Source organism: Dasypus novemcinctus, chromosome 22, assembly GCF_030445035.2.
Source record: "Dasypus novemcinctus isolate mDasNov1 chromosome 22, mDasNov1.1.hap2, whole genome shotgun sequence".
In the NCBI taxonomy this organism is placed as follows: domain Eukaryota; kingdom Metazoa; phylum Chordata; class Mammalia; order Cingulata; family Dasypodidae; genus Dasypus; species Dasypus novemcinctus.
In genome coordinates, this window is record NC_080694.1 from 44,431,460 (window position 1) to 44,459,440 (window position 27,981).

Below are 27,981 nucleotides of genomic sequence, written 5' to 3' on the forward strand. Positions count from 1 at the left end.
TTTCAGCATGAGTTCAAACACTGTGTGGAGGTACTTTCCCAGTGAGTAAAGCCGGGCATCTTTTGTGGTTAGCCAATACAAATTTAAGAAGCTGCCACAGCTGCTGCTAACTTGCTAAGCATGCCTTTACGTTTGGGAAGTCAGGCTTCCATTTTTAAAAAACATGTATTTTTAATTTATTTTTAAAAGATGCTCAGACTACATGAGATGCTAAACAAAAAACACAAGGGATTCCCTCATGCCCCACTCCCCCCACCTCCCACCTTTCCCCACACTACCAGTCAGGCTTCCATTTGTATGCAGTTTTAGATACAGAAATGGCTTCTGATGGTATCAAAATCATGGTCTATCCATTTGGATTATGCATTTGTTTATTCTCTTATTTTTAGATGATGCTTTACTTAGCAAGGACCCACATCTAAATAAAGACAGACAAATACACGTTTACAGAGCCACCTAGGGATAGCTTTGTATAGCATGATGCAATAGTTTAGTTTTTTTATTAATATATCTTAACTTGCTTAAATTTAAACAGGATTGTCGTCATTTTAGATTAGTGTTCAAAATATACTGCCCTAAGTATAGAAAAGTTTGAGTTGTGCCTGACTTTTAAAGTTATTTGGTCACTTTTTAAATTTTGATGTATTAGTGAAGAGGAGAGTAAAAGTGAACTTATATCCAGTACATAACATCAGTTATCTCTTTCAGGAATTAAAACCATCTTGCAAGGGAGATGGTACCACTAAAATTATTTTTTTCAGGGAAAAAGCTGGACTTTGAGAGTTAGAGCACCTTGCTTACTTGATACCATGAAGCTAATAAATGGCAGAATCGGAAATTGAGCCTGTTTGTCTGAAAACAAAATCCTTGCTATTCTCAGTGTCCCCTGTGGCCTCATGTTGTTTTCTTTTCTCATCCTAAAAGGAAACCCACCCACGTGACTATTTAGAAGAGTAAGTAATCACTTGCAAGCTAGACATTTTAGTTGATGTAGCAGTTGTTCTTATGATTTAAAAATACACAGTAAAATGTAAATGTAACCTTTTGAAGACTTGTGACAAAGGGTTAGAAAATAATTTCTTGGGGGTAGGAGGTTCTCATTACCACGGTTTTACAACTAATTTGTTTTTTATTATTGGAAAAACTAGTTCCTACAATTGCACTCTGTGCCTTTTACACATCACAGCTATAATCCCACCCCCCCAACCCCCCATACCCCCATGGATCAGAAGACTTTTTGTGTAGCTGCTTTACTTCACATCCCCATTTGGGGAGAAATCTAGATTGGCATGTGTCTGCAGTATATGATTTTTCAGAATAAAGATTTTACAGGAGGTAAGGTATAAAATTATAAATATTTCCTGATTTGCTGGCTCGTTTGTGGGGAGGAATGTTCTGTGGCATGACTAGCCAGATTTCTCTTGCTACTCTTTAAATATTGAGATATGCTCATTGTTTCTTCATGGTTTGTTTAAGAGAAGAGTGAATGGGGTTTTCTCGCTCCTGCTTAAGTTAGAAGGTAAAGTTTGCCGAGGATAAGAAGGAGAGGAGCAGCATAGAAATGCATTCTAAGCTATAGAAAAGAGGATTGATTATCATAAGAAAAGATCAATAATTATAAATGAACCTCAGTGTTGGGAAAAAACAAGAGCTAGCTACCTGCAAGTTTTAGGAAAAAAAGAGCTAGCTACCTGCAAGTTTTAAGAAAAAAGTAAGAGGCAAATAGAAATACGTTTAAGGGTCTGGGAAAGGGGTGTGGGGAGTTGTCACATGTCATAGCCGCAGTCAAGGGCACAGTTGACCCCACACGGTGATGGAAACTAGATTGGGGTTGGGCGGCCAGGGGCAATGTGCCACTTCATCCAGGATGTGTTTCAGGAAGCAAGCGATGGGAAGCGGATGTGGCTCAAGCAATTGGGCTTCTGCCTACTATATGGGAGGTCCTGGGTTCGGTTCCTGGTGCCTCCTGGAGAAGGTGAGCTGGTGTGGTGGGCAGGTATTACAAGATGATACAACAAAAGAGACACAAAGAGGAAAAAAATGAGAGACACAACAATCCAGGGAGCTAAGGTGGCTTGGGTGCTTGAGCGCCTTTCTTCCACATGAGAGGTTCCAGGTTTGGGTACTGGTGCCTCCTAAAGAGAAGACGAGCCGACAGTGACAACAAACAAGGAGGGGGACAGGGATAAATAAATAAAAATCTTTAAAAAAAGAAATAAGAGAAACACCAATTTTCGTTTCCCTGCTCAAGCCCAAAACAAAACAAAGAACAAAACAAGAACTCAAGGGATAAGCACATGCACCTCTGTTGCTTCTAGTCATTCTAGTATAAATACTATTGCGAAGCACGTCTTGGTGCGTAGTGCTTGTTTTGTATTTTTTTTTTTCCCATTGAAGAACTGTACAAGTAGGAATTCAAAAAGGGAACGTATGTTTTCTTCATTCTCCATTTAGAAATACGAGCTATGTAACTTGTTAGTATTGGAAAAACGGATTACCTTTTGTTTCTCCATTTCAAGTAGAGTCTACTCTAACTACCCGTAGCTCTCGGCGACTTATACAGAGTACCTGCTCTGTATGCAGTGACTCAGAGTCACTTGAGATGCTGGTCTGAGGTATTTTGGAGTTTTGTAATTGGTTCACTCATTGGCCTGATGACTGTAAATAACTGAATTGATATCAAGGTTTATACCGTGGAAATTAAGGTATAAAGAGCAGTAGCTAGTCCATCTTTCCCCTCCATAGGTAGATTTATAAGAAATAAAGTATGTGTTAATATGTGTTCACTGCAGAAAAATACAGTCCCTCATAATTGTACTGCTTAGAAATAACTGCCATTAATGATTTGGTATATTTTGTATATGTATACATATATCTATATGTTTTTATCTAGACTACGTACACCTGCACATTTACACATATATCCATGTGAACCTAATCATATATGTGTACATTTTAAAACACAGCACCATATAGTATATATTTTGCAGTGCTCTTCCCTATCACTTTTATTTTCATATGTCATTCAAATTTCTTGGGAACATCAGTTTCAAATGACTACATAATAATGCATCAGGGAAGCAGACTTGGCCCAAATAGGTCCGCGGTTCAAACCCCGGGCCTCCTTGACCCGTGTGGAGCTGGCCCATGCGCAGTGCTGATGGGCGCAAGGAGTGCCCTGTCACGCAAGGGTGTCCCCTGCATAGGGGAGCCCCATGCACAAGGAGTGTGCCCCATAAGGAGAGCCGCCCAGCGTGAAAGAAAGTGCAGCCTGCCCAGGAATGGTGCCGCACCCCGGAGAACTGACACAACAACAAGATGATGTAACAAAAAGAAACACAGATTCTCGGTGCTGATGATAAAGATAGAAGTGGCCACAGAAGAACACACAGAGAATGGACACAGAGAGCAGAAAACCTGGGGGGGGGAGGGGGGAGAAAAAAATAATAATAATGCGTCATAGGACTTTAACATGATTAACATTCCTTATTGTTGAGTTATTAGCTTATTTCCATTTTACCTGATGATCATTTTGCAACCTCCATCTTTTTGTACTTATTAACATGCATGATTTGATGACAGAGCAGGTTACTTGATCAAAAATGTCTTCCTTCTTGTCCGTTAAAAAATTTGAGAACCTGATTTGGGATTCTAATACTCCATTTTTATATCTATGCTGCAATAATTTGAAGAAAAATTCTTTACATTTTAAATGCTCTTCTCTTAGAAAGTTATCTTTGTTAGTTTGATTTACTTTCACTCTTTCATGAGAAAGATAGGCAAGATGCCTGTCCTTGTAGAGCTCACTGCTGAGTGGGAAAGTAATACATTTATAAATTATTATAAAATTACACTTGAAAGAAAGGTTGCAAAGCAGAAGTTACAGTGCTATTAGCATATATCAGGAAATATAAATCGGAAATAAAAGGCAATTCATCAGTTTAAAAAATCCTCATTAGGTGTATTATCCTTTATTATTTCCATTTAAAATATAAAACCTCAGTGCTTTCCCTAAGGAACTGCCACAAACCAGGAAGGTACAATCTGGACACTTATATGGTTTTCTTCATTAAATCTCGAATCCAGAGGTGAAGAACTCATTAATTGTTCAGGTAGAATACTGTTTCTGAACTGGAATTTTTGTTAGCTAGCAAATTTCAGGGTGTAAATTGAGTTATTTCAGCCAGGATCTTGCACTTGAAGCATGAGATTTCATCACCATGATTAAAAAGCATTCTTATGTTCACAGAGCAAGTTAAACACAAAACAAACAATTATGTAGGTAAGCAGGTGTTCGGTCTAGAAAGCCCAAGACAGAGGTCCTCTAAAGCCAGGACTGTTTAAAAAGTGAGACGTGGAAGGATTGTGCACCATTTAGAGAAACTGTACTTGGTGGAGTACTCATGGAAAAGATGTGTTAATATTTGCAGTTATACATTTGATTGCTCAGCATCTTCTTTAACAGAAGTCAGAGATTGGATTGGAGAAGGCTTGAGACAGTTCTTCTTGGCTCCACATTAGATTTAACCTTGATTTTGTGCAATTTTTTGTGTGATTTTTGAGACACAAAGGGACTATTTAATGAAAACCCCAAAGTGAAGAATACAGTGTAGATAATTTTAAATATCCTTGAGTTTTTTGTTTTTTTTTTTAGGTGAAATAGGATAAGTGAAAATCTAGTGGGGTAACTGGGCAATGTGAAAGGATTTGGAGAGGAATGAAATGTCTTGATTTTTTTTTCATTTAAAAAATTTTTTATTGAAGTATATCACACATAAGCATACATAAACAAGTATATAGTAATAGTTGTGAACTTACAAAACAAACATACATAGCATCATACGGGACTCTCATAATGTACCCTTCCACCAATACCTTGCATTGTTGTTAAACATTTTAAACTAATGATTAAAGAGCATTGTCAAAATATTACTACTAACCAACGTATTTTCCCCCAACCCACCCTATTATTATTTTTATCTTTATATCCTTTATATATGAACATACATAAACAATAAGTGTATATAGTAAGTGCTGTAAACTTAAAAGGCAAACAAGCATAACATTTTACAGGGGTCACATTCATCAACTCTCTACCAACACCTTGCATTTTTGTGAGACATTTGTTACAGATTATGAAAGAATGTTGTCAAAATCTTACTACTAGGGTATATGGGGACCTCATTTTTTTTAATGTAACATTTAAAAGAAAATAAAGAAAAAAAAATCTTACTACTAATCATGGTCCTTATCTTACATTTGGTTTATTTTTCCCCCAACCCACTCTATTACTATTTCTTTAGATGTATTTTTTATGACAGAAGTTATAAACTTATAAAACAGTCATGCACATATGCAGAATTCCCAAACAAATCTATCAACACACCACACTGTGTTGAAACATTTGTTACAGATAAAATAATATCATCTGATTGTTACCATGTCCATAGTGTACATATGGCACACATTCTCCATACTGTCCCATTATCAACACATTGTATCTTTCACATATATGCAAGCATATTACATTATTACTGCTAACTACAGTCCATAGGCCACTCTAGTTGTATTTTTCCCATGCTTCTCCACATTACCACCACCGTGCAGTCGTGATGTACATTTGCTCTAGCTCACAAAGGAGACTCTTGAATCTGTACCATCAACCACAATTCTCTTCCACCTCTTCGTTTACTGTGCTGTTCAGTTCCTAGATTATTCTCTAGGAATCTGTCAGTTGGCATTTATATCCCTAGACTACCATTTTCAGCCACATCCCCATTTATGAATTGGCTGTTACTATGTGTTACCATCCACTATACATTTCCACACATTTACAATAAAGCTAATTAAAACTTCTGCATACATAAAACATCAGTAGTCCGTCTCAGTCCTCCTCTTATCCCTCTTAAGAATCCACCACCTACCACTAGGTCTTGAAGATATTTTTCTACAATTTCTTCTAGAAGTTTTATGATTCTTGCTTTTATTTTTAGGTTTTTGAGTTAATTTTTGGATAAGGTGTGAATTAGGAATCTTCTTTCCTTCCTTCGGCTATGGATGTCCATTTCTTTCAGCACCATTTGTTGAATGAACTGTTCTGCCTGAGCCGTGTGGGTTTGACAGGCTCTTCAAAATCACTTAACTATACATGTGAGGGTCTGTTTCTGAACCATCAGTTTGGTTCCACTGGTCTGTGTGTCTGTCTTTTGACAGTACCATGCTGTTTTTATCACTATAGCTAGGTAATATTATTTAAAGTCTGGAGATGAGGGTTTGCTTTTCCTTTTTATGATGTTTCTGGGTATTCAGGACCCCCTACCCTTTCAAATAAATTTGATTGTGTTTTCAATTTTTTTTTTAATGCTGATGGAATTTTTATTGGGATTGTGTTGAATCTTTATATCAATTTGAGTAGAATTGACTTCTTAATGATATTTAGTCTTCCAATCCATGAACATGGAATGTTCTTCAAGTTATTTAGGCCTTTTTTGATTTCTTTTAACATAGAGTTGTAATTTTTTGAATACAAATGCTTTACATCTTTGGTTAGGTTTATTCCTGACTATTTGTGTTTTATCTATCATATTTTATTTTCACCATTCTTTTGACACTTTTAGTTACTTCTATTGGTATAACCTTCATTTCTAGACTCTTTCCAGGTCTCTCTCTCCTGTCTTTTCTTTTCAGGCTCTAGTACACCCTTTTAGTATTTCCTGAAAATCTAGTCTCTTTCTTAGAAATTCTCACAGTTTCTGTTTATCTGTGAATATTCTCATCTTGCCCTCATTTTTGAAAGACTGTCTTGCTGGATATAAGATTCTTTGCTGGAAGTTTTCCTTTTGTAGTATCTTAAATATATCAGACCACTGTCTTCTTGCCTCCATGGTTTCTGGTGAGAAATCAGCACTTAATCTTACTGGGTATCCCTTATATGTTACGCATTACTTTTCTCTTGCTGTTGTCAGAATTTTCTCTTTGTCTTTGGCATTTGACATTCTGATGAGTATGTGTCTTAGAGTTGTCTATTCAGATTTTTTCGGATGGGAGCACACTGTACTTCTTGGACATGGATATCTATGTCCTTCAATAGGATTGGGTAATTTTCTACCATTATTTCTTCAAATATTCCTTCTGCCTCTTTTCCCTTCTCTTCTCCTCTGAGACACCCATGACATGTATATTTGCACATCATTTGCTATCATTTAGTTCCCGGAGACCTTGTTGAATTTTTTCCATTTTTTTTTTTTGTCTGTTTTTTGTGTGAGAACTTTCAGAGGCCATTTCTTCAAGCTTACCAGTCCTTTCTTCTACTTCCTCAAATCTGCTATAATATGATTCCAATGTTCTTCTAATTTTATTTAGTGTACCTTGCATTCCCATAAAATCTGCTGTTTTTCTATGTATGCTTTCAAATTTTTCTTTGTGCTCATGCAGTGTCTTCTTAATATCCTTAACCTCTTTAGCCATCTCATTGAATTTATTAATGAGATGAATATCTCTGAATTGTTGTGTCAACTCCTTTGTGTCATCTGAAGGCTTATCTGGTTCCTTTAACTGGGCCATAGCTTCCTGTTGCTTGGAGTAGACTGTAATTTTTTTGTTGGTGTCTTGGCATCTGGCTTATTAGAGTGTTTATTCTGGGTTCAGTTTTTCTCTTTAGTTTATGGCTTCCTGCCCTTTCTCCCTTGCTGGTTGTGCAGTAGGAGTCAAGGATGTAATTGGTGCTGTAAGCTGTCGAGGCTCAAGCTGCCCTCATTGCACCAGGGACCAATCAAGCTTCTCCCAACTTTCTCCTTTGCCAGGGGTGGGACAGAGTCACAGCTGCGTGGAATAATCCAAATCATATAGGCCTAGACTGTAGTTGCCCAGAGAGACTGATGAAGCTTCACGCCCCTTTCTCTCCTGCCTGGGGCGGGGATGGAGCTGCAGGTGTGGGCAGCAATCTATGCAGTGTGGGTCCAAGATGACGCCAGTTGCCCTGGTAGACTTCTGGTTGTTTTCAGTCTGTGCCAACCAAAGGTACCTGCAATTACCTCAATAGGCGGGTGCAGAGCCTTCCGTTCTCCTCCCTGCCAGAGGTGGGGCTGAAGCCTAGGCTAGGGCTGCAGGCTGATCTGGGTGAAAGAAACCGGTTCCTACCATCACTCTGATCTTGGGTAAGCCTGGCTTTGCTTTAGACTGGTGGCGGAGTCAAAATGGCAGCCACCAGCCTCTTTCCAACTTGGGCATATTCACACCCCAGCTGTTCCCAGGGTTACATGTTAGCCAGCCGAGTCTACTAATCAGTAGCCAAAATTGGCAGCCAACTGTTTTCCTCCTCCCTTGTTTTTGGAAAATGGAGCTTCCAATTCCAGTCACAGAATAGCTCCTGGGGTGGCTTGGCTGGTATTTTCCAGAGAGGCTGGCGCAGGTTCCCACAGCTTCCTCCCTGCTGGGGGTGGCCCTGGGGCCTAGGCTACACCCGCAATCTGACCTGGATGGGAAGAAGCCGGTCCCCACCAGCCCTGGAATCCTCAGTCCGCCCCGCTTCCCCTCGTGCCAGGCGCGGAGTTAAGATGGCGGCTCCCGGCTTCTTTCTGACTTGAACAGGCTTAAACTTCAGCTGTTCTCAGGATTATACTGTAGCCTGCTGAATTTACTCATCAGTAGCTGAAGTTGGTGCCCAACTGTCTCTTCCTCCCCCGTTTTGGGGAAGTGGAGCTTTCAATTCGAGCCGCAGAACAGCTCCTGAGGTGACTTGTGCCTCCAGTGGAGGATGGGCCCCAGCCTCCAGGGCATGGAGCCTCTACTCTTAAGTCTTCTCTGCAGATGGGCAGTCTCCTTCTTCCATTCCTTCAAGGATGTGGCAGGACGCTCTTCTAGTCTCCTGGAGTCTCCAAACAGATGCTTCAGCTAGCTCCAGAGAACTCTGGGTGTTTACTAGCTCCTCTGTAGCAGGAGCTGACTCTAGGAGCTCCTTACTCCACTGCCATCTTGCTGGTTGTTGCCCTATATGTCTTTATTTTAAATGAAAATTCTTTCCCATCTTACCATGTTGTATGGAGCCTTCAACTGAATGTGTATTTAAAAGAAAAGTGTAAAGATTATTACAATAAATGACTGTGTTTCCTTCATTTAGATTCACAGCTATTAACTTCTTGCAGTATTTGTTTAATCTTTCTCTGTGTACTGGTTTTTGTTTTGTTTTGAGATGTAATTGAAAGCACGTTATTAAGTGATTTTTTTGGTAAGTTCACTCTGTATTTGGCAACGTACTGAATTCTTATTGCTATCAACTTGGTTGATTTTCTTGGATTTTTCTAATTAGATTATCGTATCAACTGCCAAGATACAATTCAGGTTTTCCTTTGCAATTTTTATACCTCTTTAAAATTTTCTTTACTTATTTTATTGCACTGTCTAGACCTCAGGTGAAGTATTAAATTGTATTACTGATAAAGAAGTAACTTTAATGGGTGTATATCTGCTCATTCACAGTTAAATATGATGATTGCAGTTAGCTTGTCATGGATACTCTTTTCAGAAATTGCCTTCTAATTGTAACTTTCTGCAAGGAATGTGTATGGAATTTATCACTTTTTCAGATTCTATTGAGATTTTTTTCTTCTTTAATGCATTGATGTAGTGAATTATTGGGATGGGTTCTCTGATGTTAAGCTATTCTTTCATTCCTGAGATAAATCTTACTGGGTGATAATCTATTATTTTATTTCTGGTGCCACTGTATTTTAAGTAGATCAATGAATGTTGATGCTGTTGTGACTAAGTATAGATGCATTTAAAGGTATTGCTTTTATAGATTTTTTTATACCTGTATGTTTCTTAAATCAACAGATAGCAGTAAAAGTATAACCACTGTCACCTGGAAAACCACAGAAAAAGTTCCTTACTTTGAAAATGACTGGGAATCAATAATTTTGATACTTAAAAAATAAAACCTCATGCTCACTCTGCCCTCTTTCTGGTGGTTTGGCATGAGTCTGTCGTCTGGAAGACGATCTCGGTGGTGGTCTGTGCAGACCAATCTCAGATGTAAAAGGAACTTTGAGAATTTAGGTTATGAGCTTCTATTTTCTGTTATTGAAGACTTGTAGAAACGATGATTATGTTCTGTTTCTGTTCTCATGAAAGTAGCTCATTCTAAAGTTTTACGATCAGTTGCGTATTTCCTGTTTCTAATGTGCAGGGACATTCTATTAATAGTTAACAGTATTTTCTAGGCTGCTAAGGGTTGGTTATGCTGCCGTTCTTTTAAATAGTCCCTGTCACAACTCTTAAAAATTATGATGGTAAACATAAAATGTAGTATGTCCTATGAGGACTCAAAGGGAGGTGATATTTCCTCATTATCCCTCTTAAAATTCAATAGTCATTAAACAGTGATTGCAAAATGTGAAGGACTTTGGGTTTAGCATTAACAGATCCCTGAAGCCAGCATGCTGAATTGTCATGTCTCTTTAGTGTGGAAACAGAGTAATCCACTAATCATGATTTTCTCTAATAACTATTTGTATTTGTTCTTTTGCAAATGCCTCAGTATCTTCGTGAGGTTTGGACTTAATTCCTCTCCCCTTCTGAAGAATCCAAGAGACTGTGTGGGTGGATTCTAGGAAGAAGATAATTTTAAAACCCAAATGCTGCTGTAATGTAAGGGACTTTGATCTGAGAGCTCTTGTTGCATTCGCCAGTGGCAGTATTGCCAGTGAGTTGAAAAACGCATAAAATTTGCCATCTACTGCCTTTATAAAATAATGGTCATATATCTGAAAATTTTGGGTTTTTGAAAATAGCATTCACCTAGTCATGTGCTTGGAGAAATAGAAAAAGTAAAAAAAAAAAAGGTTAAAGAAAGTAGTTGATGGGGTAAATTATGTTATAGGCCGACTCCCAAGTCGAATTGACTCTTAAATTAAAATCCTAGAGGGAAGCGGCTGTGGCTCAATCAGTTGGACTCCCGTCTACCATATGGGAGGCCCTGGGTTCGCGGCCTGAGACCTCCTTGTAAAGGCAGGCTCGCCCGCACGGCCCACAAGCCCACAAGCGCAGTGGAGTGCCGCCCTGCCTGCAGGTGGTGTGGAGAGCTGACTCAGCGAGGTGACGCAACAAAGAAGGGAACGAGTAAAAACACAGAAGAGCGTGCAGCAAACGGACACAGAGAGCAAACAACAAGGAAGCTGCAAAGGGTCGGGGGGGGGGGAATAAAAAAATAAAAAATACAAAGGAACACACAGCAGACAGCAAGCAAGCCGATGGGGAGGGGGTGATAAAAAAAAAACCATACAACTTGCCTCAAAAAAAAAATCCTAGGAGGCAGGTATAGCTCAGTGGTTGAGCACCTGCTTCCCACCAGTGAGGTCCTGCGTTCAATCCCTGGTGCCTCTGAAGGGGTAAAAAATCCTAGAACCATGGCTCATAAGAGCTGAAAGGAACCTGGAGAGCATTTGCTCAAAATATTTTTTGGCATTTTTTGATGGGGTAAAACACTGTGTGAGATGTTAGGGATATAAAAATGAAGAAAATAATAGCTTTTGTTCTCAGTGTCACCTGGAAGACAGATACCTGAGTGGGTAACTGGACTCTGGCATATTAAGTCATGGAATGGGTGTTTAGGCAGGTGGAGGATTTCCAGGTTTTCTCGGTGTGGTTCCGGCCGGGTGATCAGCCGCCCTGATGCAGACAGCGTAGCTGTGTTTGCGCATTGTTGGACCCGCCCCTGCTGTTCTCCATCGCACCTGGTTGACCTATTAGGCATTGAAAAGGGAAATTTCACCCAGCAACTTTTTTTTTTAAAGTAGCTTATTTGGGGTTGGCGGGGCTGTAGAAACGCCCACTAACCATTTGGGACCAAAACCAATAATTGAGTCATTTTTAATCTGATTGTGTTATCTAAAATCCTATCCTCTAACCCTTAGATCCTTTTCCTGGCTGAGTCGTTCCTGCTCTTGCCTCTTCTCCGGCTTACCCTTGAACTTTGGAAGCGCTGACCCCATGCCTCAGGTTCCCTCCTCTCACCCTGCTGTTCCCAGCCTCCCTGCTGTTCCTGGACTCCCTTGACCCCACTTCTGCTGTCCACCAGCACCTCCTCCAAGAGGCAGCCCCGCGTGGCCTCTGGGAAGCCTTCTGCAGCCCCGTGCTGGGCCGGGGAGGTACAGCTCCCCCCACCCGAGCCGTTCTCCGTGAGCATGGAGGCACCAGGCAAATGTTTGCTGAAAAAGTGAAACTGCTCTTGTCATGGGGCAATTAAAAAAAAAAGTCCATGGTTTCATTTAAAATTTATTGATGAATTTTATTCTTAGTTATACTCTCATTCTTTTCCATGGAAACGTAGCTGTTTTGGTTTCTAAGTTACTTTTCTTTGGGAGAATAGATTTCTTGGAGGATATTGAAGCCATCCTTTTGTATTTTCCGTCAACCATCAGGGTGAGCTTGCATCATGCTGTTTTAATTGGAATTTTTAGTATTAGGCAATACCATGTTGCATGACAGTTTACAGGAATTAGTTATTTTGGTGCCTCCCATAGATTAAAACAAATACTTTTAAAATGTGACATTTGTAAATTTATCAGTTGTTCTCAGTGATGAGTCTGTGGAAGGGGGATTTGTCTCTGCTGGCTGGTCTCTGGAGCCATATAAAATGCAAACTATCCTTTACATTTGTTTCTTTAAAACATATCTAGGAAAGGAAAACGTTCAAATAATTACAATGTACGCTAAACCTGATAATAGGTGAGGGATTATTTGTTCAGTTTCCCCTCCTTTAGGATTATTAATAGGTAATCGACTATTATATTTAAAATAAATACGAACCTGCAAAGGAAACAATGCATATTAAGTACTGAGTGTTTCCTTTTTTTTAACTTTCAGTTTCTATTTTATTTTTAAAGAAGCTTTAGAGTACATAAACGTTAATTAAAAATAAGAGGGGATTCCCATATCCCCACCCTCTCCCCCTCCCACTCTTTCCTCATTAACAACATCTTTGATTAGTGTGGTGCATTTGTTACACCTGATGAACACATAGTGAAGCTCTGCTAGTAACCGTGGACTGCAGTTTACAGTATGGTTTATACTTTGCACCGCACAATTTTATAGGTTTTGACAAACTATATAAAGGCCCGTGTCTGTCATTGCAATGTCATGCCGAGCAATTCCACCGTCCCCAGAATGCTCCGTGTCACACCTCTTTTTCCTTCTCCCTCCCCTCAGATCTCTGGTGACTTTATATCAATTTTTAAGTGAGAGTTTCTTGTTAATCATAATGGATGGCATCTCACTCTTTCCTTCTCTCTGTATGTTTATCTCTCTTTTTTGAAGAAAGCCAGATTACAGGACAGTTAATACCTTAAAGCAGTCTTCTCTCCAATACTAGGATGTCCACATACAATGCAGACTGGCTGAGATACTGACGCCGTAAATGTCCCTCAGCAAATCCCCGTAATCTCTGGATCTCAGCCCCGTTACGTAAGTGGCCCCGCAGATGGCTTCTTTAACTCTGATTTCCCTCCCTTGCTTTCCCATCCCCGCCACAGCTGAGAGGTGTTCTGAAACACAGACCACCAAGAATGCACGCCTGTTACTTTAAGAAGGAAATCGAGGAGGGAGGGAAGGGGGGGATGTTTTGACTGGTGACTTTTGTGGCCTCTTCTCATTTGCGTAAGAGGTGGACCGGCTTTTCTGGAGCTGCGGTTGCCATGGCGAGGTAGTGGGGGAGGCCTGGGAGGACCGTGGCCTGGGAGAGCGATTCCAGCTCAGAACTGCTCCTCCAGAATGAGCCCTGCAGGGCGGGGAGCTCAGGTGCGCGCGGCGCAGATAATGGGGAGGACAGACCTGTCGGTGGCTGGTAACGTGGCTGCGCCGATGCCCTCGGCGGGGACAGGCGCGTTTGTGCAAGTGCATGCGGACGGTGTGTGTGCAGTCAAAGGCGTCTAGCCCCGTGTGTGTTCCCACCCACCGCGAGGATATCGTACACTCCAGATCTGATGAGAAGAGTTTGAACATATTAAACCAAACATGTGCCCCTCGGTATAAGAAGGAGCGGACAGCCTTCAGGCGGCATGTGTGCAGACAGACGAGTGACATAAATAGCCAGCCACATAAATTAGGATGGGAATAATTCGCTCCGAGAAGAATCTAATATGGTAGGTTCAACTGTAGCCAGAAACGAATGTGCTACTCACCCCGCCGTCTTCAGTCTAGGATGCTGTAAGGCGGTGGAACGACCTAGTAGAGGAAAAATGGAACAATGAAAGTTGTAGGACTGCTTCTACATTAAGCCTAGAGGAAAACCCGGGGTGTGTTCTGTGGATTCACACGCTTGTCTCTTAAGAGATGAATGTTAGGAATTTTGATCGTTCTCTTTTAATATGTTTTACTGGAAATAATTCTATATCATATAGAAAATTATAGTTAATGAGTTCATAATACGTTTAGTTCATGTCTTTGTTTTCTTTTTTAGAAATACATGGTACACGGAATATGATGGTTATATTAATATTTCCTTTCTCTTGGCAGTCCTTGTGTGGATAACATCTTTGTTCAAAAATAAATGTGGTTGGTATATTTAATTTAAAACTCCAAGCTACTGTTTAAGAAAATATTTCTAAGTAAAAACGTGTTTCTCATGAGGAAACCCTATAATGTGTTAGATTTACCAAATATAAAGAAACTGATTTGGCTTCTCAGTTTCCTGATAAAATTTGAATGAGAACTGAATATTGTTTTATAGTAGTTGAGTCAGAAATGGCTTAGGTGAAAGAATACATTCTAAGGTTGTTCACTCATTGACTATTTAATGCATATTACATGCTAACTTATTTTAAGAATAATAACTCATTGACTAATTTAACTGATGAAAGAAGTGCCAAGCCAAATATTTCTTTTAAAAAAAAAAAAACATATGAATGTAAATTTAGACAATAATGATACATGAAAGGATTTGTGGAATCTCAAAAATTTATTAGGGAATTTACTTTGGAAAATGTTACTTCAAGTTAAATTTCAGAAATTGTAAAATAGTTACATAAATATTAAATATATTGATATAATTTAATTAGGTAAATATACATTTTAAAATGAATATACAAATATAACATTTTATATATATAATAACTATTCCTTAAATAACTCTGACTCCCTAAAAACTTTCCTGTTTCTTTTGTTTTGGAATACTGTATATTAAGAATAAATTTTTTTTTATTCTTGGGATTCCTGGGATTGAACCCAGGACTGCATGTATGGGAAGTAAGTGCCCAACCACTTGAGCTACATCTGCTCCTTCTTAATTTTTAAAATATGATAGTAGAAGAATGACAGCTTATTTGATATAGATATTGATGGAATTGACATTTCATTATTTTTCTTAGTGTTTAAAGTTAATTAAAATTATATCTATTCAACAGGGAAATCCAAAATTGCCTAGTTTTCTCTTCTTCATTACTCAAGCAAGTCAAAGGACTAAAATATTGGAGTATTTGTTAGATAGTAGTAGGTAATCTTTAATGAGTGCCAGGTATATGCTAAGTACTATTCTAAACGCACTTGCCCTCTCTTCTGAATCTCACCTGACTTCATGTCTCATACCCATTTCACAGATGAGGAAGCTGAGGCTCAGAGGGTCAAGTAATTTGCCCAATGTCAGAGAGGTAAGAAAGGCTGGAGCCAGGATTTGCACCAAGGAAATCGTCTCCCACAACAGAAGTTCCTCACCGCCACAGTTTGCTGATTCTTGTGTGTTAAACCTCCAGGCCAGCCTGGCATAGCTGAAAGGGTTTTCCAGAGGGATGACGTCCTGGAAGTTGTACCTCTTGTGCCTCAGTTGTTGAATAGGCACTGAACAATAGAACACGAGCGGGTCCTTCAATTACAGCGCTAGCGCAAAGCCTGTCCCCCATGGTAATAGTTATTACTAATGTATATTATTATTCCTAAGGTTGAAATAGAAGATAGTAATCCAAAGTGTGTTTTGTTCTGTTTGGAAATAGTTACTGGAATGAAAAGAGGAGAAAAGATGGTATGGGTAAACTAATGTTTAACCCTCGTTAAACTATTTTTTGGTTCGCAGCAGGGCTTTCGAGCCTCAGGGCTATTGACTTTGGTGCCACACGGTTCTCTGCGGTGGGACCGTCCCTCTGGGATGGTCAACAGCCTCCTGGCCATTGCCCCCTGGGTGCCAGTGACATCTCTTCCACCTCACTTGGGACAACCAAAATGTCTCCAGACATTGCCACATGCCCTGCGGGGGCCCAACGCGTCCCTGGTTGAGAACCACCGGTGGGGTTCGGTAGACGTTAAGGAAATATAATTACATATTGCAATGAGGACGTTGACGGAAAAGACCAAGATGCTCCGAGTGAGCATAAGGCGCGGGGGGAGGTTGGCTCCTGTTGAATGGGGCGGCCGCCGTGTGGAGAAGGGGCTGGAAGGCAGGGACGGCACAGCTGGACGTGGTGGCCAGCAAAGAGGCGGCGGCAGAAGTCCAGGGGAGAGCAGGTGCTCAGCCTAGGATGGCGCAAGTGCACAGCTTGGAGAATTTTATGGCGGTTGAATCTCAGAGGGTTTGGAGTTTACCTGAACATTCCACGCCTGGCAGCCAGGATAAAGAGCAGTGAAGGGTTTGGGAGGCAGATGCTGGGCAGACTGCAGGATGGACTTACCAACCAGGTGAAACCCGTGTGCTCCCTTGCGCGGGGATCACCTGTGCTTCTTAGCAAAGTTGGAAATTACCGAATGTCCTAGACCTTCACGAATATCAGAAACGAGGGTCTGTCTTCTGTGGTGGTGAAGTGACTGCCATATTTAAAGCCCCAGTGGTTTGCCTTGGTTTACAGGCTAGGTGTGTTCCTTTTTTTTTTAAAGATTTATTTATTTATTTCTCTCCCCTGCCCCTCCCCACCCTGGTTGCCTGCTCTCTGTGTCTATTTGCTGCATCTTCTTTGTCCGCTTCTGTTGTTGTCAGCAGCACGGGAATCTGTGTTTCTTTTTGTTGCGTCATCTTGTTGTTGTGTCAGCTCTCCGTGTGGGCGGCGCCATTCCTGGGCAGGCTGCACTTTCTTTCGCGCTGGGCGGCTCTCGTTACGGGTGCACTCCTTGCGCGTGGGGCTCCCCTACGCAGGGGACACCCCTGCATGGCACAGCAATCCTTGGCGCACATCAGCACTGCGCGTGGGCCAGCTCCACACGGGTCAAGGAGGCCCGGGGTTTGAACCACAGACCTCCCATGTGGTAGACGGACGCCCTAATCACTGGGCCAGGTCCGCTTCCCTAGGTGTGTTCTGGAGAAGTGAGAGAGCTCAAACTTGGGCCAGTAAACTGTCTCGGCACATCTCTTCCTGCTGCCTGGCCAAGGTTTCTGGCCTTACCTGTAGGGTTTTCTCCTCCAGTGAATCCACTTGTAAAGTAAATCATCTGTGGACCTCAAAGAATTGTCTGAACATCAGACTGCACTTTGACGTTTACAGATTTTTAGAAGTCGGGCATCCCAATGGTAGACACATAAATTTCTTAAGCGAACGGTGATGGAAGAGCGTTCCAGGCTTTTTCTGTGCCCCACAGGATTCGGGGAAACCAGAGGGAATTTCACCCCTTCCCTGGCAAGTAATCTTACCAGGCTATTTTCTGGGGCTACGTCAATGAAGTCATCATAAGCAGAACTTAATGATCTTTTGTTAACAGCAGTGGGTAAAATCACCAAGACTTGTAATTGCAACTTAAATGCTAGTATTACCAGGTTTTAATGCCAATTACCTCAGCATGGCGATAAAAACTTTTTTTTTCCCCTACGTAACTGTATTGGTGAAATTGTGGGTGTCTGAGTATGTCTATCTGCGGTTTCTTCCCTAGTGAAGTAGCAATTCATCTTTGATCCAGCTCTCTTGGTGTTTAGGTCTAGAGTAAGGGAAGGCAAAAAGCAAAGAGGGGTAGGAAACCCCCCTCCCTGACAGCTTTTGAGGTTTCTTTTCTTGCCCCTCAGCCCAAGGTGCGCTCGCGTTCCCGCTGCAGTTCTATTTGGAACCGTTAGACCAGTTATTGGGTTGATTTTCCTCTGGGAAAAGGCATTTTCCAATGTGATTTTCCATCCCGAGTTCCCTCCCCAGGGGCCTGCACGAAGTAGTTGAGACATTTTAGTCCGTTCACTCACCCCAGCGGGTGTGCATCCAGCTGTCCCTTGAACACGCGCTGTTCGGATTGGCAGGTGCCGCGGAGACCGGCTCTCCTCTCTTCAGCTAAGTTAAACATCTCGGAGAAGGAAAAGAGATGCGCGCATCCTAGGGACAGACTCTCAGGACTCAGTCAGGCCACAGCCAATGACGGGCCAGCGGGATACAGTTTAAATGCCGAGTGATGTGGAACTGATCAAGTTCTGTGGGATGCAGAGGAAGGAGAGACGCGATTGCGTTTCTGGATTTATGAGGAACAGCTCCTTGGGGTTGTACTTGAAGTTTGGACATGAAACACGGGTGAGGTGTGGGTTTGCGTCAGGGGCCAGGGTGGAAGAGTGGACGTGCTAAAACCTGGAGTTTAGGATTGTAGTGAGGGACACAGGCACGCAGCAAGCAATTTCACACACACACACACACACACACACACACACACACACACACCACCCCCCCCCCCCCCCCCCGCCGGAGGAGCCCGGGCGGTGGTGGTGCTTGCTGTAGTGCCCCAATTGACGTCAGCATCAGGAAGTTCCTCGTAAAGATGAGGAATTGCTGGGGTGGGAGGGGAACCCTCTTGATCTACAAATGATAAAAACGATCCAAGGAAAATCCAGTAAAGAAATGCAGCGCTGTGTGAGGAAGTTCGAGGCCAGGCTGTGCCTGGTTAGGTCTGGGCGCCGCAGATTGCTCATCTGTAAGGTGGAGATACGGCAGCCCCTTCCTGTAGGAAGGCTCTCCGTGAGGTTCCAGTGAATGAGGCCGTGTCGCACCCTTGGGGCAGTGCCCCGCGCAGGCAGGCACTTCCGCTTTAGCTGATGTTGGCGGGTGGCTTCCCAGCAGGGCGTTGAAGGCTGGCGTGAGTTTGACACGTTGGTGGGAGGACTAGGGAAGCTGCCGGTTGCAGAGGCCCTCAAAGGTGGCTTGGCTCATTGAGGGGAAAGTTTTCAGAAGAGAAAAGGCAGGAGCAGGTTATGCGGAGCCTCTGCCGCTTTTAAGAAATGCACGGGTGTTAATTCTAGGTTCCAGCTGGTTTATTTGGCATATACTTGAGAGAACTTAAAAAATAGTTAACCTAATTAACTGCCCAAAAAAATTACATCATGGCTAGTCCTCATGAACTAAAAAATTTAAAACTGAGAAGAACTTTAACCGTTTTAACTCCAGTTACATTTTGGTGGGTTTTTTTTTTTCATATGATTTTTGTAACTTGCAGTTGGTCTCTAAAGCAAAGGCCAGTAGCTGATAAAAGGCCAAAAAGCTATTTTTTTGTTTGTTTGACTAAGATAAGATCCATGCATATGAAATTATAAGCCTAATTGCTATTATTTTTGATTGGAGTCTTTGGAAGTGCTAGAGTTACCCCAGTACTTCTTTGTGAAAGAAATGACAGTTCATTTCAGTTGTGATGATTTCTCAAAATATGTGAAGTTTTTTGAGTGCCTGGATTATAAAGATTTCGGTTGGGAATTTTATGCTTTGTAAAATTTCATAAGTAATGTTTATATAGAACCACTTAAATGTCCTAAGGGCCCAATACTGTCCTTACCTCTCCTGAGTTGTTAATTTAAGATAATGGTGAAGACAAATAGAGGACATACACATGTACACATAAAATGGGGTAGTGGGTACATTTCCAACAAGATGCCTTTGAGATACATACACACATACATGCACACACACATATATGTCATATATATGCACACATACGCAAAGTATATGGATTCTTAACTTGATTATTTAGTTTAACGGCCACAATCAATAATGTGAATGGTTCCCAGATAATTTATTTTCCTAAAATATAATTAAATATATTTTAATCAGCACGCTTGGTAATATGCTTTGTAACTATAATTTTTTTTTAGATTTATTTATTTTATTTTTATTTCTCCCCCCACCCTCCCCACCCCAGTTGTCTGCTCTCTGTGTCTATTTGCTGTGTGTTCTTCTTTGCTTCTGTTGTTGTCAGCGGCACGGAAATCTGTGTTTCTTTTTGTTGCATCACCTTGTGTCAGCTCTCCGTGTGTGCAGCGCCATTCCTGGGCAGGCTGCACTTTCTTTCGTGCTGGGTGGCTCTCCTTACAGGGCGCACTCTTTGCGCGTGGGGCTCCCCTACGCAGGGAACACCCTGCGTGGCACGGCACTCCTTGCGCGCATCAGCACTGCACGTGGGCCAGCTCCACACGGGTCAAAGAGGCCTGGGGTTTGAACCACGGACCTCCCATGTGGTAGACGGACGCCCTAACCACTGGGCCAAGTCCACTTCCTTGTAACTATAATCTGAAGATCAGTCTAGGGAATTTATCTTGACTATCTTGGCCCAACTTTTCAATTGAGGCTTGACTGTTAATATTGTGGTTCACACATTACCCACCTAGAAATGTCTGCATTTCTTTACCATCTTCTGTTTTAATTGAGGTAAATCACTTAGTATCTAATATCTCTTGCATTTTAACTTATGGCATAGAAAATTAGCAATTGGAACTTTGGTCAATTTTCTCACATCTTGAATGGAAGGCTGCTTAACTCTAGACTGTTATTCACTTACAGTAAAGGAGAGATAAGAAGGACTGTGTAAAGGATATAATTAATTTAAACCTGAGTTTGGATTTTTTTTTAAGGTATATGTTTCTTGTGGTTAACAAATTTTAATTTTTCCCTGCTTTTGAGTAATGTCACAAAGTATACATTAAGGTTCATTGCATTTATTTGATGCCAATGTCAAGACTATCGTGGATGATTATTGGACCCCTCGTCTACCGTAAGCCCTGGACACAAAGGTGGGTGACGCTGGCCTCGTCCCTGATCTCAGGGAGCTCATGGTCTAGTAGGAATAGACCTTTTGAGCAGGTCATTCGTCACCACAGAGTGAGTCACTGTTAAGGAGGGGAAAGTATATGCTATGAGGTGTTTTGGGGATAAATACCAAGGACACCCAACTTATTCTTGATGAACTCATAAAGGTCAGGCAATTTTGATTATAATTCTCCACATAAAAAACATCATATCTGTGGTTGATTACTGAAACTGTTAAGACTTTGTCCATTGTTTTCCCCTTATTTCTCTTCTCTGCCACCAGGTTTTGTGTTTTGTTTTGTTTTGTTTTTTTGAGGTACTGGTGCTGGGGATTGAACCCGGGACCCCATATGTGGGAAGTCAGTGCTCAGCCCTGTGCTACATTGGCTTCCCTAAGTTGATTTTTTCATTGGTTTGCGTGTTGTTTTGTTTTTAGGAGGCAGTGGAACCGAACCCGGGAATTCCCATGTGGGAAGCAGGCGCTCAACCACTTGAGCCACATCCACTGCTCTACCACCAACTTTTAATGTTGTATATGCTTTTAACTTCTGGTTCTTGCTAGTGAGCTGGTTACCTTTTGGAAATGATGTATTGGACTATTTTGAGATGAGGGAACAGACTTTAACCAGTCTCCCAAATATTTTTGCTGACACATCGCACCAAGTAAATTAAAGGAAAGTAAGGGATAAAGAATAATGCTTTATAATTATAATAGCATTATGATAATCAGTAAATGTTAAAGTATTCTCATCTTGGAAGGAGGAAACAGATATCAAATAATTGGGAAGCATAGAGTAAAATACAGAGTCTAAGTGAGAATACTGAAAAAAGAATCTGAGTGTATTGATGTACATCCCCATATATACACATACACAATATGTAATATATATATATTTTGTCTACAAGTAAGTAAGAGCACTTATAGACTTTCAGAGAGTTGAGACACTCAGGTTTCGTTTTTGATTTTGCTGTCCATATTTATTCCATAATTTTAAAAATGAGTAACATCCTCTTCGATATGAATAATGCTTACACTTAGTTTTTAAAAAAATGAAATAGTGCAGAAGCATACATGATGAAAACATTGGCATTTTCCCTTCTTACTAACACTTTTTGTCCTCATATTCAGAGGTAACCACCCTATCAATTTCTTTTCACTTTTTCCCCAGAAATGTTTATGCAGATATGACAATGTCATTCTTTGAAGTGTGCACACATGCACACAAAAATTGAATTATATAATGCATACATATGGTTCTAAACCTCTTTTTTTCAAATTTAGGGACCTCATAATCCAAGGTCATTACCCAGATCCCTGTGGTTAAGAGCTTATGTTGAAAAGCAAAAGAGCAAAATCCACACCAGCAGGAAAGCATCTTCTAGCAAACTGACCACTTAGCCATCTGACATCCCTCAAACACCCTGCACTATCTTAGATTCCCATTCATTCCCACACACCCGGTGTCCTTGTTAGTTTCTTGCTGACTTTTAAAAGTTTTCTCCCATATAGTAATATTATTTACAGGCTGTTTGAAGTAGTTTGAGAGCAAAGTACTTTCAGTGTTTTCCAGTTGACCAAACATGATCAAACACAGACCAGAAATTGATGAAAATAAATAAATAAAAAGTCTAGGCTCTTCTCTCCAGGTCTATATGTCCAAGTCTTGACCATTACCCGGTCCACAGCGTAAACTTGGAGCACCCCTCGGAAGCATCTCGCCTGGAATAAGCCCCAGCCCCTGGGCCGCGTCATGTTCCAAATCCGGTACCATGTCTGCAGCCTGACTTGCCATCCTTAAGAGGCCGATTCTGGGTTTTCTTGTGCTCTTTTACTAATTGTAAAAGCCGATTGATGCCCAGTGTTAATGGGGGGCACACTCTGTTAAGTGTGTCAGTTGTGCTCGGCGCTGGGTGTGCAGGGGCGAAACCAGCCCGTTTGCCTTTGTGGAGCTTAGACTGGAAGCGCCCCTGGCCCCGTCGTCCACACCGTTCTCTGCCGTTTTCGCCTCGATTGCCCTCTCGGCACTCTCGCGTCCCACCATGTTCTCCTCTCTCCCTTGGCGTTCGTTTTCTGCCATGTGGCATCTGCCCTCGTACTCCCTGTGCTGGGCTCTCAGCCGTCTCTTATCTTTTTTAAGCCCTCTCCTAACAGAAGCTGCTCTGCCGCCCCTCGAGCTTACGTCAGCTCCCACGCTTTGCCAACATTTAATAGGGTGAAAGAGTAAACTACTGGTTTACTACAAGGCACTTCAAAAGAGAGGGTGCTTTCATTTTCCAAAAGATTCTCATAGCTGGTAAGATACTGGCTATTTGTAGTGTATATTAGAGAAGAGAGTGGGTACGAACCATCTACTATATTTCAGTTTTGTAGGTCTTTTTTTAAAATAAACATTTCAATCTGGTGTTTTAAGACTTATTTGACATAACATGAAATACCTGGAAGGAACTAAGATTCAGGGTTGTTTGAATTCATTATTCATGGATGCCCAGGGTTTGGGGGCATTTTTAATTGGGTAAATATTTTTCTCATACGTTGTATTTTTACATACATTATTATAAACCCTATAATACACTGTCGTTTTTGCTTTAAACAGTCAATTGTCTTGTAAAGGAGTGAAGGAAAGAAAAATAGTTTTTTATATTCACGCATGTCCCTCCCTTCCTTTCTTCCTCTCTGCAAATCAGGGCTCCGCAGGGCCAGTCAGTAAATATTTAATATGATAGACTTTGCAGGCCACAGACAGTCTTTGTAACATATTCTTCTGTTCCCTTTTTCTTTTATATTTTAAAAAATATAATAACAGCCCATCTTAGCTCCATAGCCTTGTAAAGACAGGCTGTAGACTAGATTTGGTCTATGAGCTGACCCCTGCTCTAGATACACATTTTCATCTGTTATCATTTCCCTTGAGCCTGAATCCCCACTTTTAGCCTTTCTTACAGTAGGAGTGACAGATTTTTTCCAACTTTTGTTTATCTGCAAATATCTTTAATTTGCCCTTCATTTTTTCCTGATGCTCACATGATGAGACTTTTTAAAAAAATTATTAGGTTTTATAGAGCAGTTTTTTGGTTTGGAGAAAATTAAACAGATAGTACAGTACAGAAAGTTCTCATGTCTTCCCCCTACCCCCAGTTTCTCTGGTTGCTAACATCTTGCATTAGTGTGGTGCGTTTGAACCAATATTGAGACTTTATTGTAATTTAAAGCCCACAGTCAGTTAGGGTCCACTCTTTGTGAGTACAGTTTCATGGGTTTTGACAAATGCGTGAGGCCATTTACCTACCATGACAGCATCATACAGAAGGGTGTTCGTTGCCTTAAAAATGCCCTGTCCTCCACCTGCTCCACCTCCCCTCCCCAGCCCCTGCCAACCACTGAAACTTTCCCTTTCTCTGTAGTTTTGCCTTTTTCAGAATATACTTGGCATCACCCAGTATGCAGCTTTTTCAGATGGCTTCTTTCACTTAGCAATATGTGTTTAGGGTTCCTCCGAATCTTTTCAGGGAGTGATAGCGCCTTCCTTTTGATCTCTGAGGAGTTTTCCATTGTGTGGATGTAGCACAGGTTTTTATTTTATTTTTTATTCCACTCGCCTGTTAACTGGCATCTTGGATGCTTCCAGTTTGGGGCAGCTATAAATAAAGCTGCCGTAAACATGGCTCTTCAGGTTTTTGTATGGATGTCAGTTTTCAACTCATTTAGGTAAATGCTTGGGTGGGATTGCTGGATTTTACGGTAAGACTGTGTTTAGCTTTGGAAGAAAGGAACGTGGCGGTGCTGGATTTCCAAGCCCTGGGCCGGGCAGGTGCAGCCAGCTTTGCTGAGGTCTGTTGGCCTGCCTTCAGGTGGCTTTCCCTCCACTTCCTGGGCGGCTCGCCCTCCACAAGAGCCCCTCAGTAGCCAGCCGAGGATTCCAGAGGCGTTTGCTCACAGATTTGGGACCCCCTCTGCTGTGGCTCCCTTTTTTCTGGCGTCTCCCTGCTCTATTTCCTGCTGGTTCTGCAGTTGCAGGCGTGCATTGGTGTCCTCAGCCCAGGAAGACGCTGCTGTCCGCTCAAGCCGCGTGGGCCAGTCCCTCCCCCTGGGGACAGAGCATTTAAACACGCGGCTTCCCGCCTCTGCTGCTTATCCCACCAGTTTCTGCCCGCTTCCGTCGCGCTCTAGGTTTATGTTCTTAACATTTTGTCGGGAGTTGTATTGTTACCGGCAGGAGGGTTAGTCCTGTACAAACTACTCTGCCGTGTCTGGAAGCTGGAAGTCGTATGTGAGTAGGTATCAAATCTCGGGGTGCCCCTGCTGTCGGGGAAGGTCTTACTAATAACAGGTTATCTAAAGGAGTACGAGGCTTTGGGCCGCTGCCCAGCCTGGCAGGGGGGAGGCATGAGCGAGTGCTCTGGTTCTTTTGGTTCATGAGTTCCTCCTGGTTTTCTGGCTCTTGGTGACCTGGTGGGAGAGGTCTCCCCCAAAAGGGGCGATGGTTGTTTCTGGTAACACCAGTAGATTGATGGAGAGTGCGGTATGCATTGTGAGAGCTTTTCCTCCTTGTCCTCATGTCGAAGTGATCACTGGTTACCGAATTTTAGTACTTACGGATTACTATATTTTATTTGACAGATCTATTTTCATCTCCACTAGAAACTGGGTTCTGCAGGAAAGAAACTGCTAACACCAAGCTTTGCACATGATAGGGTCTAAGAATGGACTGAGAGGTACAAGCATGAGGCCGGAAAGACTGCTCTTCGGTCTTTTTTATTCTTTTTTTTAAAGATTTATTTATTTATTTAATTCCCCCCCCTCCCCTGGTTGTCTGTTCTTGGTGTCTATTTGCTGCTTTTTTATTCTTTTCTATGTACTCTTCCACTCTGTAAAGAATTTTTGAATATAATTGGATGGGAAAATTAAGAAAAGCAACAGATTACATGTTTCAGGTACCTACTTTTTTTTTTTTCATACGGCCAAAGAAGAGTTTGTACTAGTAGTAGGTTAAGAAAAGCAACAGATTACATGTTTCAGGTACCTACTTTTTTTTTTTTTCATAAGGCCAAAGAAGAGTTTGTACTAGTAGTAGCTACATTGTTACGTTATTTGGGAGAAAATTAAACAACTGTAAAAAGTGAGACCACGCAAAAAAATAATGTTCAGCAGCACCGCTTTGGATCTTCATTCAAAATGCGAAAGAACAGTGCTACATGTAGGTTCAGCCAGGATCAGAGAGTCTTAACTTGGGGCCTAGGGATCTCTATAAATTGGTGCAGTCCCTGAAATTGTCTACAAAAATGGGAATGAGTGTTTGTGTCTGTCTCCCTGCATGTCTGTCTTACTTCCTGGAGGGGCTTTACAGTGATCATAGGAATTTTTTTTTAAACTATAGAGACATTTTGAAGTTTCGTTTTTTTTTTTAATTAACCAGTTTTATTTTTACTGAAAATAAAAAGATCAGGGTTGGTATATAATGGAGATGTTTTAATTTATCCCTATAGTTCTCATGTCATTTTACTTTAAAAAGTGTGTGTGTGTATGTGTGTGTACACAAACTTGAAAAATAGCCTAGAAACTACTATGCTTATATGACAACAGTGGTTACTTGGGAAGTAGAAACTCATTTTCCTCTTGAACCATACATTGTTATTTAAATTTCAAAACTTGAATCTCATAGTTAAATAATTCAAACAGAGAAGACAGTCAAAAAGTAGAATGACACGTCTGTCTGGCTGGGTCTCCTTTCCCCAGGGTGATTGCAGCTCCCAGCATCAGGACTGGGTACACACACACACACACACACATACACACACACGCACGCACGCTCATTTTTATGTTTGACACCAGTGGAAGTGTGCTGTATACATACAGTGTTCTGCTGCCTGGGTGGTGGTGGCTCATTTGTTTTTATAATTTTGTCTTTTTAGCCTTGTGTGTTGGAGAATTTTCCAATCTTCAACATACTTTTTTTTTGTGGAGTTTCCGGGGCCGGGAATTGACCCCCAGACCTCATATGTGGGAAGGTGGCGCTCAACCACTGAGACACATCGGCTCCCCTGAGCTGGATTTTTTGTTAGTTTGCTTGGACCGCCCATGTGGGGAGCAGGCGCTCACCCACTTGACCCACATCCACCCCGTCTTCAAATTCTTAAGAGAGGTTCACCACCCTCTCCCGTTCTCCTCAAAAGGGGTTGAGAACACTGGATGTCCTATGCTTAGAAATTGTTTTTTTATTCTTTTTGTTACCCTTTTCGCCTATGGAGTGTTCAAACCTGACTCTTAATGGTAGTACAGTCAGAGATTATTTAATTTCTTCTTGGCTCAGATTATTTTTAGGGGCAGTGGCCTTTCCTGAATGCCCATTCTGTGCTGGGCCTTGAGATACTTTGCCTCACTTATCTAACACTTGGTTATGGTTATTATTTGAGCTATAACAATTCTTTATAATGCTTTCATAATCTTTTAGTTTCAAATTTTTTTTAAAAATTCAAACTGGGCTCCTTCTTTTGTTCTTTTATTAACTTTTTTAGTGGAAAATTTTAAATTACTGAAAGAGAATAGTATAATAACCCCCATTTGCAGTCTAGTTCGGTGACTAACTCAGAGCCTGTCTGGTTTCACTTACAGCCCTGACATTTGTTTGCTCCCTCCTTCATTGTTCTAAAAGCAGACCTCAGACATCACACTGTTCCATCCCCGTTTCATTCTATAAGCTCTGAAAAATAAATGTTTTTCAACAATCATGCCTTTTAGACCAAAAGAAGCAATTCCATACTAGCACCAGTGTTTAAATTTCTAGTCGTTCCCAGTTTCATAACTTTTTTTTTAAGCATTTTTTTAATGAATCTCAGGACAAATAATAAGGGCCACATATTTTATGAGTTATTTCTTTTATCATTATTTGGTCTACAGGTACCCCTTCCAATTCTCTCAAATTATTTGTCAAAGAAATTGAGTTGGTTGGCCTACAGAATTTTCCGCCACTGGTACATTTTAAATAGTAAAATATAAAAGTACAGTTCATTAAAAACTTCGTTTTCAACTTGCAGC

At 41.3% G+C, this 27,981-nt stretch overlaps 1 protein-coding gene across 6 annotated transcripts in view; it reads left to right on the plus strand.

Annotated features, from left to right (window-relative positions):
- The window catches only part of HIVEP1 (HIVEP zinc finger 1), a 146,380-nt gene that overhangs the window by 43,689 nt on the left and 74,710 nt on the right, over positions 1-27,981 (plus strand). The window contains exon 1 of one of the 6 annotated variants that reach the window (XM_071210971.1): positions 13,509-14,138. The exons of 4 other annotated variants lie outside the window; for them this stretch is intronic. The gene's annotated coding sequence lies outside the window, so the exon portion shown is untranslated. Of the gene's footprint in view, positions 1-13,508; positions 14,139-27,981 lie in introns of those variants that run through there. One more of the 6 variants, XM_071210972.1, reaches the window with a different exon arrangement.